The sequence below is a fragment of the Armigeres subalbatus genome, chromosome 3 (assembly GCF_024139115.2).
Source record: "Armigeres subalbatus isolate Guangzhou_Male chromosome 3, GZ_Asu_2, whole genome shotgun sequence".
In the NCBI taxonomy this organism is placed as follows: domain Eukaryota; kingdom Metazoa; phylum Arthropoda; class Insecta; order Diptera; family Culicidae; genus Armigeres; species Armigeres subalbatus.
The window spans coordinates 358,877,870-358,892,325 of record NC_085141.1 but is presented as its reverse complement, the minus strand read 5'-3'; the positions used below and the strand labels follow the sequence as shown (position 1 = coordinate 358,892,325).

The 14,456-nt window shown below is 39.6% G+C and overlaps 1 protein-coding gene and 2 long non-coding RNA genes across 6 annotated transcripts in view; 1 reads left to right on the top strand and 2 right to left on the bottom strand.

The window, feature by feature from the left end:
* The window catches only part of LOC134226211 (uncharacterized), a 182,884-nt gene that overhangs the window by 35,144 nt on the left and 133,284 nt on the right, over positions 1–14,456 (bottom strand). The gene's annotated exons all lie outside the window — the stretch shown is intronic.
* Positions 7,546–8,461, top strand: LOC134223370 (uncharacterized). Its single transcript, XR_009982549.1, has 2 exons — positions 7,546–8,137; positions 8,219–8,461. It is a non-coding gene; the product is annotated as an uncharacterized LOC134223370 (long non-coding RNA).
* On the bottom strand, positions 10,822–11,584 carry LOC134226213 (uncharacterized). Its single transcript, XR_009983418.1, has 3 exons — positions 11,570–11,584; positions 11,155–11,502; positions 10,822–11,094 (listed from the first exon to the last, which is right to left on the bottom strand). It is a non-coding gene; the product is annotated as an uncharacterized LOC134226213 (long non-coding RNA).

Sequence of the window (14,456 nt, the reverse complement as noted above, 5' to 3'; positions counted from 1 at the left end):
AAAATCCTGGGATTTTCATTGAGAAACAGAGATTATAAATGTAATACTGCGATGTGCATCCAGACCTTCCATAGCTCGACATGAACTCAGTTTGAACAAGTCATTTTTTATACTTAAAGAAGTCAAGTATGACGAACATCGATTGCTTATTGTTTTTCATCCACAAACTGATGTGGCTAGAAGAATCGGATACTTGAGCCATAAAATAATTGTTTCCAATGGTTTGGCATGGTAGGCATGTTGAAAAATGTTAGATCATGACTACCTTTGGAGATAAATAACTATGGATGTGACTACATTCTAACTAGGGGCATTACAACAATTACATAACGGACTTTTCTGGTTTTGAACCTCCTCCTCCATTACTCTTTTGTATGAAGCTTGAGAAAATTGTCACTCCTCACACAAAGCCCTTACGTCAGTGGTGCTCGTCACTTTGGGCGTTTTTTTCCTCAATTTGCTTTTTACTCAATAAAAAAGAACTTCGACCATACAAATTGGCACTTGGTCGAAAGCTTTCAAATATATCTATCTGCTAAGGGTAATAAAACGGATATTTGTGTTAAATTCACTCCGTACGAAACGAACAAAGCAAAACAAAAGTGTAATTTTACTTTGATCAAGTCGTACGGAGTGATTTCAACACCAATATTCGTTTTAATACCCTCAGCTGATAGATATATTTGACAGCTTTCGTCCAAGTACTAACTTGTTAGCAGAGGGCTCTTTTTCATTGTGTGACAAGCAAATTAATGAGAAAAACGTCCAAAATGCTGAAACACCACTACCTTACGTGATTAGTGTACGGCCCCTATGAACTCTGGGGCTACTAAGAACTTTATGAAAATCGACCTCCATATGGCCAAATGTGTCGTTGTTTCAATTTTAAAGAAAAATCACAATATATCACGGTGACCCAAATCTTACCAAAGATTGTTCCCTTATTTTTTTTTAAGTCGTTTATTTAGTAGGCTCAGTTGTTTTATAGAAAAAACTCTACGGAGCCGAAAGCAATTAATTTACATTATATTAATCTGAAGATGTTTCAGACATGCGTTGTGAAGCATCCTTATGAGATGTCTTTTCGAAGACGACCGGTCTAAGGCTGTAACCTCAACTGCTTGACTCGTTGATGGCTTTTGTTGCTTCTCCTCATTTTCAGCGAACTTACGTAATCCGTGTATCCCAATATCGCCTTTTTCACGAACAATATCCGATCGGTTGTGATCTTGAAACTCATGGTTTCTGCCATCTTCTCCCTCTATACCATTGAGTATTGAAAATATATTCCCGCCTGCTGGGTGGTCGTTGTTGCTGGGCTTGACTTCAACTCAACCACTCCCTCCGCTACTACTTCTATCACGTCGTTCTCCGAAACTTCAACGTTTGGTTGTTCAGCTACTCTTCCTTCAAATCCAATCACAACATCCGAATAGGTTTTCTTCTCGCCTTCTCTTAATTGCCTGTTATCCTTCTTTTCTTTTTGGATCCTGTTCCTCAATTTTGGACACGAATCTTTTCGGTGCCCTTCTGCTTGACACACAAAGCACTTATTCCGTAAATTCGGATAATATATCCGTGCCGTCCAATTGTTTAGTTGAAGTGAAGGGGGAACTTCCTTATTCATATCAATGAACACTCCTCTAATTCCGGTGAACATGTGGTCCAACCCCAAATCCTGTGGGAATTTTTTCCGGATAATATTTTCCACTTTCCCGTATTCACTAAGGCGTTTTTCTAAATCGTTGTCCGGTAGTTCAGGCGGCAAATCAAACACACGAAAGTATTGTATTTTACTACCTGCCGCGACCATATGAACTTCCACGGAATTTCCATTCGAATAAGCAAACTTTCGGGACTCCTTGTTCCTGATCAACGCATTTCGCATAACATCTTCCGAAACGAATTTAATAAACAGCGATCTATCCATTGCTGTTCTATACACTGTTTCCATATGTGATACATCCGTGCCAAGTTGTCGAACAAAGGCTGCTATATCTCAACCCATGTCGGACGGGGAGCTGAAGGTGGGAACCGAAACTGCACCGTATTCACAATCATTTCGCACATGGCATACGAACGAGAGAAATCTAGAAAACAAACCGAAAACAATAGCTACCGCTTTATGGTGCTGTTCGAGAACAACGTGCTGCGATACGTCTGCCAGCGACGGTAGCAAATGAGCAACTGATTGTTCCCTTATTCAGGACAATAATGAGCTCAGCAGGAAAAATATATCCCATTCTATTTCGTAGTAACGTCATATGAACGAAATAGCCTGAATAAAAAGAGTATTAGTCGTTTCAATGTAAAATATAATTGATTCATATCAGATGACAATCAATCAAATGAGAGTAATTAAATTTAGGTGAAAATGCTTATTTGAACATACAATGCATTTATTTTGTAAACCGTATGGTACCTACCTGACCACCTGGTTGGCTAAAGCGTCGATACACCAATGCCTGCCCAGTCTGCACAATTTAAGTGAGGTTGCAGCAACATAAATCTGACTGAATTCGGTCACATATAAGTTACTGTGATCTGTATGCAACATGTGTGCTGCTTGGGTGGTGTATTGTAGAGCTCCATAATCGTCGGTCTTGGGCGATGTTCTTCCAGTTTCCCCGAACGACCAGGGTCCCCTCTTTTAACGTCCATGCTTCATGTCCAGAAAGGGCCACTGATAGAATCAGAGTTTTGTATAGAGCAAATTTTGTTTCAGTTTGCATGTTGCGGGACCTAAGCCGGTTACGTAATCCGTAAAAGGCCCCATTCGCATCAGCAATACATCTTTTCACTTCACGGGAAATGTCATTGTCACATGTCACAAACGTTCCAATGTAAACAAATTCTTCAACAACTTCAAACACATCCCCATCAAGCACTACCTCAGCACCAACACCACTAGGTCTTCCTTTATCTCTACCTGCCACCATGTTCTTTGGCTTGAAAGAGTTAATTTTTTTTTATTCGTGTATTTATTTGGTAGGCACTTTGTGTTCTTGACCGCTACTGTGCCGTGATCTACTGTGGTATTCTGCTGTACAGAGTCCACACAGAATCTATTTTTAGATGTCCATAATTCGTTATTGTTGTCGTTGCCAGTCCATATCATCGTGAGTCCATTGTGTTCATTTGTCCATGTGGTGAATCCAGTGATCGTTGCTTTGTTCGGTTGCCATTAATCGAAGTACGTTGGAGGAATGCCTCCGAGAAGAACAGATTTGTCAGTCGTCATTAGGCAGCCGTGTCGGTAAGGCGCGTTCCCCAAAACGCCACCGTACGGACTGCGCTTCTGGCGACTGGCAACGGTTTGGTGGAGGGGCTGGGAATCGAACCCATGACCATTCGCTTATGAGGCGAACGTGTAGCCAACTACGCTACGGGACCCCCATAGAAGAGTTAATGTTTAAGCCTATCCTCGCCGTATCTCTCTTCAGTGGGACAAAAGCCTCAACTACTGCTCTGCGATCGATTCCAACACGGAGAAAAATATATGGTAAACTTAAACAAAGTTTAGGTTGCTTCAACCAAAAGTTTAGGTTGAATTGGGCACAAACAAACTTCACTTTGAATCAACTGTATCAATTGGTTGAAACTAACTAAAATTGTATGTTGTCCTTTTGGAGCTTTTTCAGTTAAGTTCAACAAACGTTTGTTTGAAACAACCCTGATTTTGGTTGTTTTGATTTGACAGCTACGAAAATAAAGTTAATTTTTGGTTGATTCAACCAAATACATTAGTTTGTTATCAACAAAATCTACGTTGGAGCAACCATCTTTTCAAGTTCAAATCAAACAATGTTATGGTTGTTATAAATGCTGGATTATTCGGTTCTTTTTTTTCTTCTACAAAACAAATGAACATGGTAATTCTGTTTAACTTCATTTAATATATAAATAAGATTGCAATTTTACAAAATGGAATCATACATAGTCGTTGTTATATGAGATGACGATATGAAGAGCTAGTTTGTCGGCAACTCGGAATAGAGACGTATGGTAAAATTGGATTGGGTTGTAAGTTGTTGGAGATATCGAACTTTGAATCAAGCAATTCAGACTTAAAAGCAACAAAAAATTTAGTTTGAAATTCAACCAGCATTTTGGTTGTTTCAACCTAGATGGCCTTTTCTCCGTGAATAAGGTCGATGTCGTCCGCAAAACCCAGGGGCATATGCGACCGTGTGATGATAGTGCCGTTCCTCTGCACGCCAGATCTCCTAACAGCGCCTTCGAGTGCAATGTTGAACAATAAATTTGAAAGCCCTGCTTCAATCCGTCTAAGGTCACAAAAGTGGTTGACACTTAGTATGCAATCGGAATACTTGATTTCGAGCCATCCAGCGTTGCACGTATCAGTCTAATCAGTCACTTTCTCTTCACTGCATCGTACGCTGCTTTGAAAACAATGAACAGATGGTGAGTCTGCAAGTTGTACTCCCGGAATTTATCAAGGATCATCCGCAGGCTAAACATCTGATCCGTCGTTGATCGGCCCTCGCGAAAACCTGCCTGGTATTCGCCGTGAAGGACTCCTCAAGCGGTCTCAGTCTTTTGAACAGGATACGCGACAGAATTTTGTACGTCGAGTTCAGAAGGGTGATCCCTCTGTAATTGGCTCACTCTAGTCTGTGCCCTTTCTTATAGATTGGGCATATGAGGCCATCCAACCAGCCGGCAGGCAGTTTTCATCCTCCCACATTTTCTGGATAATGTGGTGGATTGATTGATGCAGCTGCTTACTTCCGTGTTCCGTGCTCGACCTTCCCGGCAGCTTTACTGTTTTTCAGCTCGTTTAGAGTCTTCTTTACCTCGTCCAGCATTGGTGGTTCCACAGCAGTCGCCGACTATATCCATCCTGCTCCTTAAGGCACCTTCATTTTCACCTTTCAACTAATCTTCGAAGTGCTCCTTCCACCTGGCTGCCACCATAGTCTTGTCTGTCAGCAAATTCTCCTCTCGGTCATTGCACATGGCGGGCACTTGCGCAGTCTTGTGCCGCGTGCCATTGACAGTTGCGTAAAACCTTTGCACATCCTTTCTATCCATGTTCTCCTGCGTTTCAGCTGTCACACTCTCTTTGTGTTGCCTTTTTTCTGCGGTGGATTCGTTTCTCTTCTGCCCTTTGCTACACTGTACCGCTCTCTGTTGGAACGGATACGAACCACTAGCATTCGACTCCTAGCAACATTTTTTTTCGTCTGTCCCTCGCTGGCACATCTCATCAATCCAACCATTTCGTTGGCGTCGCTGTGCAGTGCCTAACAGCGCAGGAGCGCTGTTGTAGTCACAGCTTCGTGGATATTTTCCCACAATTTGTTGACGTCGCCAGATCCGGTGGCATCTCCTAACCGCTCGTCCAGCTTCTGGTAGTACTGTTCAGCAACTCCTTCAACTGACAAGCGTAGGATATTGAAACACATCGTTCTGTTGTTTCGTGAATACGTGACGCTGGAAAGTCGCGCCCGAATTTTTGCAACTACAAGATAGTGATCCGAGTCGACCTCTCAAGGACCTTACATCTATAACATCCGAGAAATGTCGTCCGTCGACTAGCACGTGGTCTATATGTGAGCAAGTGTCTCCACTCGGATGTTGCCGGGTGTGTTTGCGGATATTCTTACGTGCGAAGTAGGTACTGTTGATAGCCGTCCCCCTAGCAGCAGCAAAGGTTACAAGTCGCAGACCATTAGCGTTGGTAGCAGAATGAAGGCTTTCCGTACCAATATTGCCGTGAAGGCTTGTCTCTGAATTGAATCCGATCGGTTTTCTTGCAAGTTTAGTTGGTCAAAAATGAGACATTTCTGTCATCCCTTTTCATTGAGGTTGGCAAGCAAGGTTCGAGAAAAATTTAATTGCATTCCTCAATTCAAAATGCGGTTCAGAACATTGCCTTTTGATAACCAACGACAAGGCAGTGTAGAAAGGACCTCGTGCATGCATTTATTTGAACTTTGAACCTTTGCAATCTGAATGCATTTCTTTGCAGAGCTCAAACGAGTGTTGAGAACTTCAGATTTGACATAGTTCACGATGCATACAAGGGCATATCGGTAAGGGCGCTTCCTTCGATCCACATAACATTTTTGCTTTCTACATCTTGATAAGCTTCGTATTTCTATTTCTATTTCAATTTACTCTCCCTATGTCGATATATTTAAATTCCTAGGCTACTAGACCATCTTTGGGAAATGACAAAAACATCGAACACAATTAATGACATTTATTTGGTTGTTGTTTGCCATGAAGAGGAACTTTTTTTTCTGATTCCATTCCATCGATTCCAATGTTTCCTCTATCTTTCCTTGTCTCGATGGTCCCTTAAAAATAGAGATGTGAAGAGGCGATTGTAGTACAGTTACTGTACATTAAAAAGTGAGAAACCATTGCCAAGACTCGGTCCCTTTCCTAATCGGGTTCTGCGCACGATGCCGTGAGGTTCCGCGATAAGACCGTATCGGATTCCAACGTTCTTCATCCAACCACGTAAAAAACACACACGGCTTTTTAATCCCAAAACTTTGTAAAAGCAAGTTCATTAAAAATCGATTTTTCGCGGTTTTCACCAGTACGGGCGTAAGTCGTTAACGATCAACGTGCGACTGCCAGAAAAATGACTATTTGTTGGCAAGCCACCAAATGAGACCATTGTTGCATCTTTGTTCTTTTTCGCATAACTGTCACTCCTGAAGGAAATTCATGTCTTTTTTTAAATTCACTGCGAACTAGTACGTTTTGTTCTAAACAGAAGACAGAGGTACGATTGAGTAAGGGTAGAAAACGACTCAAAGTGTGACATACCTGTCGTGATCTAATTGGCTGCTATATGCAGTTCAGTCCGTAGTATATAATTATAGCCAGCAGAAAATATGCTCACTAAAGAAACCAAACCGGAAAAGTTATTGGCGTTGGTTTTTCCATGATAGCTTCAAAAAGTCACATGGTTATACATACACAGTGTGGTGTGGGATTGTTGAGGGAATGTCGTATTGTCGATTAATTTGGAAAAGAACTTACTTTGTATCTGATATTAGAAAATGATTTGACATCATCCATAAATTATGTATGTAATGATTAAACGTGGTAAGAGAACCTAACGTTTATTAGTTGACGTTTTTTTGTCTATACGTTTCTTTGTCTTACGGATTGTGGATAATACTTAATTATTGGTGACGTTGACGTTAATAATAAATGCAAAATCTACTTTACGCAGTATGTATTCACAACCCTTTTAATGATAAGAGCTTTGTCTTTAAGTTAGGAAAATCGAAGCTAAGGTCGAGTTCTTTACACCCGCTTAGAACAAGTTTACTAGAGCAAACGGATGGATTCAACGGTGACATATCTGGCAAAGAGAATGGAATGTTTGGAAAGTCGAATCTTCCCTAGTTTCATCCAGATAAGCCAATGTTTATCTTATGACAATGAATTATTAAACAAATGGTTTCAAAGAATATTTAAAAAATCCATTCATGTGCGACTAAATTCCAAGATAGAACAGACGATAATTAAAGCATTATCCTTCATATTTCCAAATCAGATTCATTGTAACGTAGGTATCTCACGTTCATATCCGCGGTGTTCAGTTTTCAGTCGATGGGAATCACACACTCTCACATTTCGATACGGATGATTGGAAAACATCTGACATGGATTGACGTTGGGAGAATTTAGAAAAGTGAATCCCGGTAACTAGCCTTTGAAAACAAAGAGTGATAACGTGCATGTCGCTTTATTTTGTTAAATTCAAATGTATTACACACCTACCGTTCAGCAGATAAGATATGTTGACGAATATTGATGAGGAGCAATGCAAATGAATGCAGGCGGATAATATCCGAATGGACTTCGTAGTTGGGTTTGTTCATCCACCGCATTTGAGGTGAAAGATCGGATAGGTTGACCATTTTCTTTCTCATGATGAATGCTATAAAAGTGGACGAAATCGTCAGAAGGCGGTATTAGCGCTCGATCTTCCCTAGGCTTCACAAGCTAGAACGTTAGCCAGCTGTAACTAAAATGCGTTCGCTCAAGTTAATATACGTGTGGCTGTTACTTTTGTCAAGCATACTTGTTTTATCACAAGGATTTCCTCAATTTGAGCCACAGCGATTCAGTGACGACGATGGAGGTAAATTTGGCATATATTGAAAATTACCATTTATATGCATAGGTACTAGAAGTCACTAATTCAAATTTTGTTATTTTGCAGTTGTTCGTGCTGGAGAGCAAAGCGTTGTCCAAGAGTCGCAACATCTGCGATCGAAGCGTGCATTGTGCACCGGCAAATTTAGTAAAATATTGATTCAACCATGTGTTTTTCACTGCGAAACCCTTGGCATGCGTGGTAAATGCAATGACAACAGAAGATGCAGCTGCTTTCCGTTCTAGGTAGAATGGATAGTGCGGAATAAATAAATTAAAATTTGATTAATACATTTCTTCATTAACTCTACTGATTGCTATTCTCATTTACTCTACTTTACTGATTAATTCATGTATCCATTAGTCACTTATTATAAATTAGTCAAAATTATATATTAGTCAAAATTATCACAATTCGATTTAATTCCACCATTTGAATTATTACTTTATAAATACGTATTTTGGACTCAAAAAGCCGCCTTCAGTGTCTCGTACTTTACTCGACTTCATTGGGATAGTACAAACAGGTTTTATGACAACTGAAGACATTCCACTAAAAAGCTCATAATTATTATTAGGAAATTTTTTAAGCCTGGATCTTTGTACAAAAACGAATTCGGGGCTCATAAAAAGAAGCAAAAGTATGTTTGAACTTCAGTACCGCTGCATGGTCAAAATCAACCTATTGAGAAAAATGGGTAGAAGCAATAATATACAAATATTCAATTAAAATACTGGTCTCCGAAAGGTCAAGATAGGGGGAGTGTTACAAAAAAATAAATATTTTAATATTTATTTTTTATAAAAGTAAACAAAAAAGTTCCTCGGGTTTGCTAAATAATGTTAGTAACGTAATTGTTTTTAAATATAATAAGCCTAAATAAATAAATATAAAATTTCCCTGAACTTCTATTCAAAATTTTCATAAAATATTTTATATTTTCAACCAAACGAAAATATATTTGCATTTTTGAAAGTAAAGGCTTAAAAGTAGGCTTTTATCGGTGAGTACATATTCACTAAGTTAAAGTAGAAGGGAGCAATCGAAAGCAATGAAGAATAGAACTGAAAGATATCGCAAGTGAGCGACAAGTATGAAAGCCGTTCCTGGGTGGGCGTTAGGAAAAATAACAGCGATTTCAATCAATATTATTCTCTGATGGCCCTCGGCACACTTTCATCTTCTATTAACCCAAAATTTCGTACTTGTCGATCACTTGCGATATCTTTCAGTTCTTCATTGCTTTCGATTGCTCCCTTCTACTTTGAGCTTAGTTCGTATGTACTCACCAATAAAAGGCAACGAAAAATTCAAACAAAAATTGAAATTGTAAAATAAGAATTGAGCATGAGCATGAGCATGATGACCGTGCATTTCGTAGTTGTTACTCCGGGATTGACAAGAACAATCGCAATTGCACAGGGAACCAATGGAAGCATGGGATTTACTCTCCAACCTCAATGTGCACAATCCGAGAGCTCTAGTATTTAAAATGGTCGACTTCGCCGTGGTCACTAGCCTCACGGCCTATCTTTGATGGGAAGGAATTGATGATGCAATCACTCACCCATTGCAACCCGAAAACACCTCTGCACTCGCCACGAGTTCATGCGGAATTTTATTGGGGGTTAGGTTCTATGGCAGAGGTTCATCTTGGTTGACGGGTTTCCAATGTGATAGTAATAAAAGGGTGATATATTCTAAATGGATACCTAAACTTTTTTCACTCATTTCGAAAACATCAGTTATTTATAACAACCGTTAAAAAACATTTTTCCCAAAAAAAATTTTCTTCTAAAAATTTTGTCTCTGGAGGGAGCTTTATGTCCAAAACCACCCCCGTGGCTACGCCACTGGAACTCAGTAACACAATATGATATAAATTTGTTATTCTCTCCTGATTGGGAAGTTACCTGCTAGAACTAGTCAAGTTGCAGGGGTTGTAGGACAAAAGTTCGAAGGTTAAAAGGTCGAAGGACAAAAGGTTGAAGGTCAAAAGGTCGAAAGGACAAAAGGTCAAAGGGTCAAAAGGTTGAAGGGACAAAAGGTCGAAGGGACAAATATTGAAGATACAAAAGGTTGAAGGTACAAAAGGTCGAAACAAAAAATCAAGTCGAGTCAAGTACGAGGCACTGAAGACGACCTTACTGTTGAGGTCGAAATACGTATCTGTCAAGGTACAATCAAGCGGTGGAATTAAATGTGATTGTACAAACTCGTCTTATGACAAGTAAAGACATTCCACTAAACGCTCAAAATAATTTTCTTAACAAAAAATCTGAACCTAAAGGTCGAAGGACAAAAGGTCGAAGGATGAAAGATCGATAGAACGAAAGGTCAAAAGAACAAAAGATAGAGATTACGGTTGTAGAACAAAAGGTCGCTCCAAAAACTAACTTTTTTAGAAGGCCCGGAGACCCATAGTGTTATATACTGATCGACTCAGTTCGACGAATTGAGGTCATGCGTGTGTGTGTGTGGGTGCATCCACCCAACAAAATATAGCAAAAGTGTCACTCATTTTCCAGGCATTTATCCTTAACCGATTTGCAGAATCCTGTCCCATTGTTTCCTATTCAAAATTGGCCAGATCAGCAAGTTATGGCCAAAGTACTATTTTTATTTGCAGGAGAAAGGCACAATCACCACTAGGGAAATTAAGCAAGGTTTTTTTTAAATTAGCTAAACATTTTTTAACTGTTTTTTATTTATTATAATATTACGATAATATTTCGGGTACAACAGTTTGGCTTCTTGAGTTTAACAGCTCAGAGATTAGGAACAGCAAATACAGGATCTTCCACTGCATTCTCCATCCTTGTATCCAAACTGTTTGCAGGTATTGTCACATACTCTGTCATGAACGCAATTGCCAAAGTTTTTACAACGATTGCGCAATTGAGGAACATCCGATTTTACCAGATCGAGCGGACCACCTTGCACTAGAAGTAAGTAATAATTTATTGCTGGTAATAGAACAATTCACGTTAATTAAAATATACCTTCGTATTGGTCCAAGTTTTCTGACTCTTCATTCTGAGCAGCTGCAGCAGACATGAATGCTGCCGCGAAGCACACAAGAGCTAGACAAATGACGGTACTGGATTGCATGTTGATTAGATTGAAGTTTCGTTTCGGAAGAACTGTAATTCCTTTAGATTTGTAATATATCGTAGAACTGATGTAAGTAGGAGAAGCGAAAGCTTCTTTTATATTATATTGATGGTTAACTAAACAAAGAAGCTGAAAATCCCCGTGGTGCATTATTTTCCGTGAACTTTTAGTATGTAGTTCTTATCGGGCAAACGAACGCATGTTTCAATGATCTGATTACGGTGCAATATCTTACTCTGTTTGGATAAGAATCAAAGAAGGTGATTTTTGTGTTATGGTTTATTTGTACTGTGCAAAGCTTACCAATTTTATATAATCTTTAGTTGGTGCATGCTCTATATAGAACATCCGTTCTTATTTATTAATTATCAAATCCCGTTATTATATAGATATAGACAACAAAGCCCTTTTTCCAATACGTACTTAATGGTTTTAAATTCCTAACTGGTGCAGAAATTTAACTTGCAAAATAAAGGCTATCATTTCACTTCAAAATCTAACTTTTCATAAGAGCTCTAAGAATTTGGCAAATGTCTGTATGTTCGTGTGTAATGTGTTTGTGTGTGTGCACGCGTAACCAATGATCTACAGGCCTGTTTTGAATATGTCATGTACTCTTTGTGGTACATGTGGTACATGTTTTCTTTAAACGCAGTGACAATTCTCAGTACCAACCAAATGAATGAATATGTGAAGAAGAAAACTGAGTAAGTCATTCTATGTTTTGAATAGTCATACGACGTTTGTCAATATTCGGTCCGAAGTTGCCTCGTGAAGGTGAACATTTTATGCTCGGATCTTCACACAAGTGTAATTTTTCTTACGAGCCTACCTTGTAGTCTGTTTACCGTGCTCTATCCCTCACCCAGCTGGGGGCGTTGGTCAAGTAGTACTACGAGTAATTTGAGCAGATCTCACGATCCGTAATGGTGCCCTTTTTGTTACGAACCTCAGTACCTCAAAAAGGAATCACATCTGAAGCAAGAAAAGTTTCTATAAGAAGTTGGGGGGGGGGGAGGTTGTACTATTTGTTCGTAACAGGTACAGCAAAACTTCACAAGGACGCCCTTATTCAGGAAGCCCTTATGTACGGAGGGAGCTGAAGGTCGAGAAGTGCAACCGTTACTAACTAAAGCTTGAACCAGATATCCGCGGCAAAAGCAGTAAACGATGCCCTGTACGTATTTAGTATTAAATTGTATCCATTTATAAATTATTGATGGAATGAAAGATAGAATTCCAAAAAACTGGAACGGGTTCACCAATTTAGTTCGCCCAGCTCCAATTCCGGATATCCAGAAGACCACAAAATGTCTGAAGTTTTGTATTTCTCATCCTCCTTTGCTTCATTGAGAATCGTTATCGCAACATCCAACTGCGGCTGATTTTGGTTGGCTGTGAAGTTTTTGAATAATTCCAATGCGCTCTTCAATAATTCCTGCGTCCCTAATAAGCCGCAGGATTCTTAAGAACACGTGGTACCGATGATGATCGGTCGAGCTGCTATAACGGGGTAAATACTTTTCATTCACTTTCTTTTTTGCGTTTTGAACGACGTTTTACGAAAGCGGTTCATCATGGAAACGATACATAGAGATGGGCCGAAAACTTATGCAGATGTCATTAATGTAGATCTTAAGCCACGTGGCCAATATGTCACTACACCAGCTGTACGTTTAATGGTTGAATTATTTATTCTAGATGTGGACTAATTTGAAAAAAAGTCTTCTCCGAGAAAGAACTGTTACACGCGAAAAACGACTTTACGACACTACCCATAATTCCATTATTAATAAAACCATTACCCCGAAGGCAACTACTCCAAAGCCATTACCCGTAATGCCATCACCTCGAATGAGACACTAACCCGAATGATCTAGTACCACGAATCAGTCCTGATTTCAAGTTTATATTTTATTTAAATGAAAAAAAAGTTAATCAATAGAATTTAATTAATAATTTATGTTAATGATAAATACTTGTTTTACGACTAATTCAATAGCAGAGCGACTCCAGTAAAAAGGGGGAAGCACAAAGGTTGATGATCAACTGGTTGGTTGCCGAAAAGTGTGCTCAATCAAAAAGATTTATAATTCCCAATGTTGAAGTAACCGAAAAGCTCCTGGAGCTCAGCAGGAGAGCTCTTTGCACCTTCACTGGCGTAATAACCGGACACTGCCCGAGCAGATATCACTTGAAAAATATTGGCCAGATTCAGAATGATATCTGTCGTTTCTGTAATATGGAACGTGAATCCTCGGAACATCTGATTTGGAGTTGTGATGCATTGTACAAGGGTAGATCTAAATTTCTAAATAGTGGCTTTATGCAACCAGGAGATATTTGGACTGCAAATCCTGGAAAGGTAGTGGGTTTTATTAACTCAATTATACCGGACTGGGAAAAACGCGTCTTAGGTTGTTTACTTGACAAATGGTGATCAACCTTCAAGATGCGAATACATAGTTAAGAGTAATCAGGGGTATACCACAAAAGTTCAACTCAATGGACGCAGTGGTTCTACGCCCAAAAAAAAAAGAAAAAAAACTAGAACTGTTTGAAAACAATATAGAACGAATAATTATCGTTCCATAAAATCCTGTTACTTATCATGTGCTACCTAAGACGGTTAAAGGTGCGGTGATAATTTCGCAGCACGTTCTTATGCTCAATGGGGGGAGCTAGAAAACATTTCCTCCTTGGCCGTGCGGTAAGACGCGCGGCTACGAAGCAATACCATGCTGAGGGTGGCTGGTGGCTGGGTTCGATTCCCGGTGCCGGTCTAGGCAATTTTCGGACTGGAAATTGTCTCGACTTCCCTGGGCATAAAAGTATCATCGTGTTAGCCTCATGATATACGAATGCAAAAATGGTAACTTGGCTTAGAAACCTCGCAGTTAATAACTGTGGAAGTGCTTAATGAACACTAAGCTGCTAGGCGGCTCTGTCCCAGTGTGGGGATGTAATGCCAATAAGAAGAAGAAGAAGAAAACATTTCAACCTGTGCGGCCTAATTCTGGCGAACGACCTATCCGTTGGTTTGATGGCTTGTGTGCTGTCTTATCGAGCGTGCAGCTCCGTTGGTTGCCCGACAAGGAAAGAGGCAAAGTTATCAAGTCAATGTTGGCAACTGAACCGTTATATGTACGGATGATATTTGCATATCTGTCATTAATGCTCGCTGGAAGTG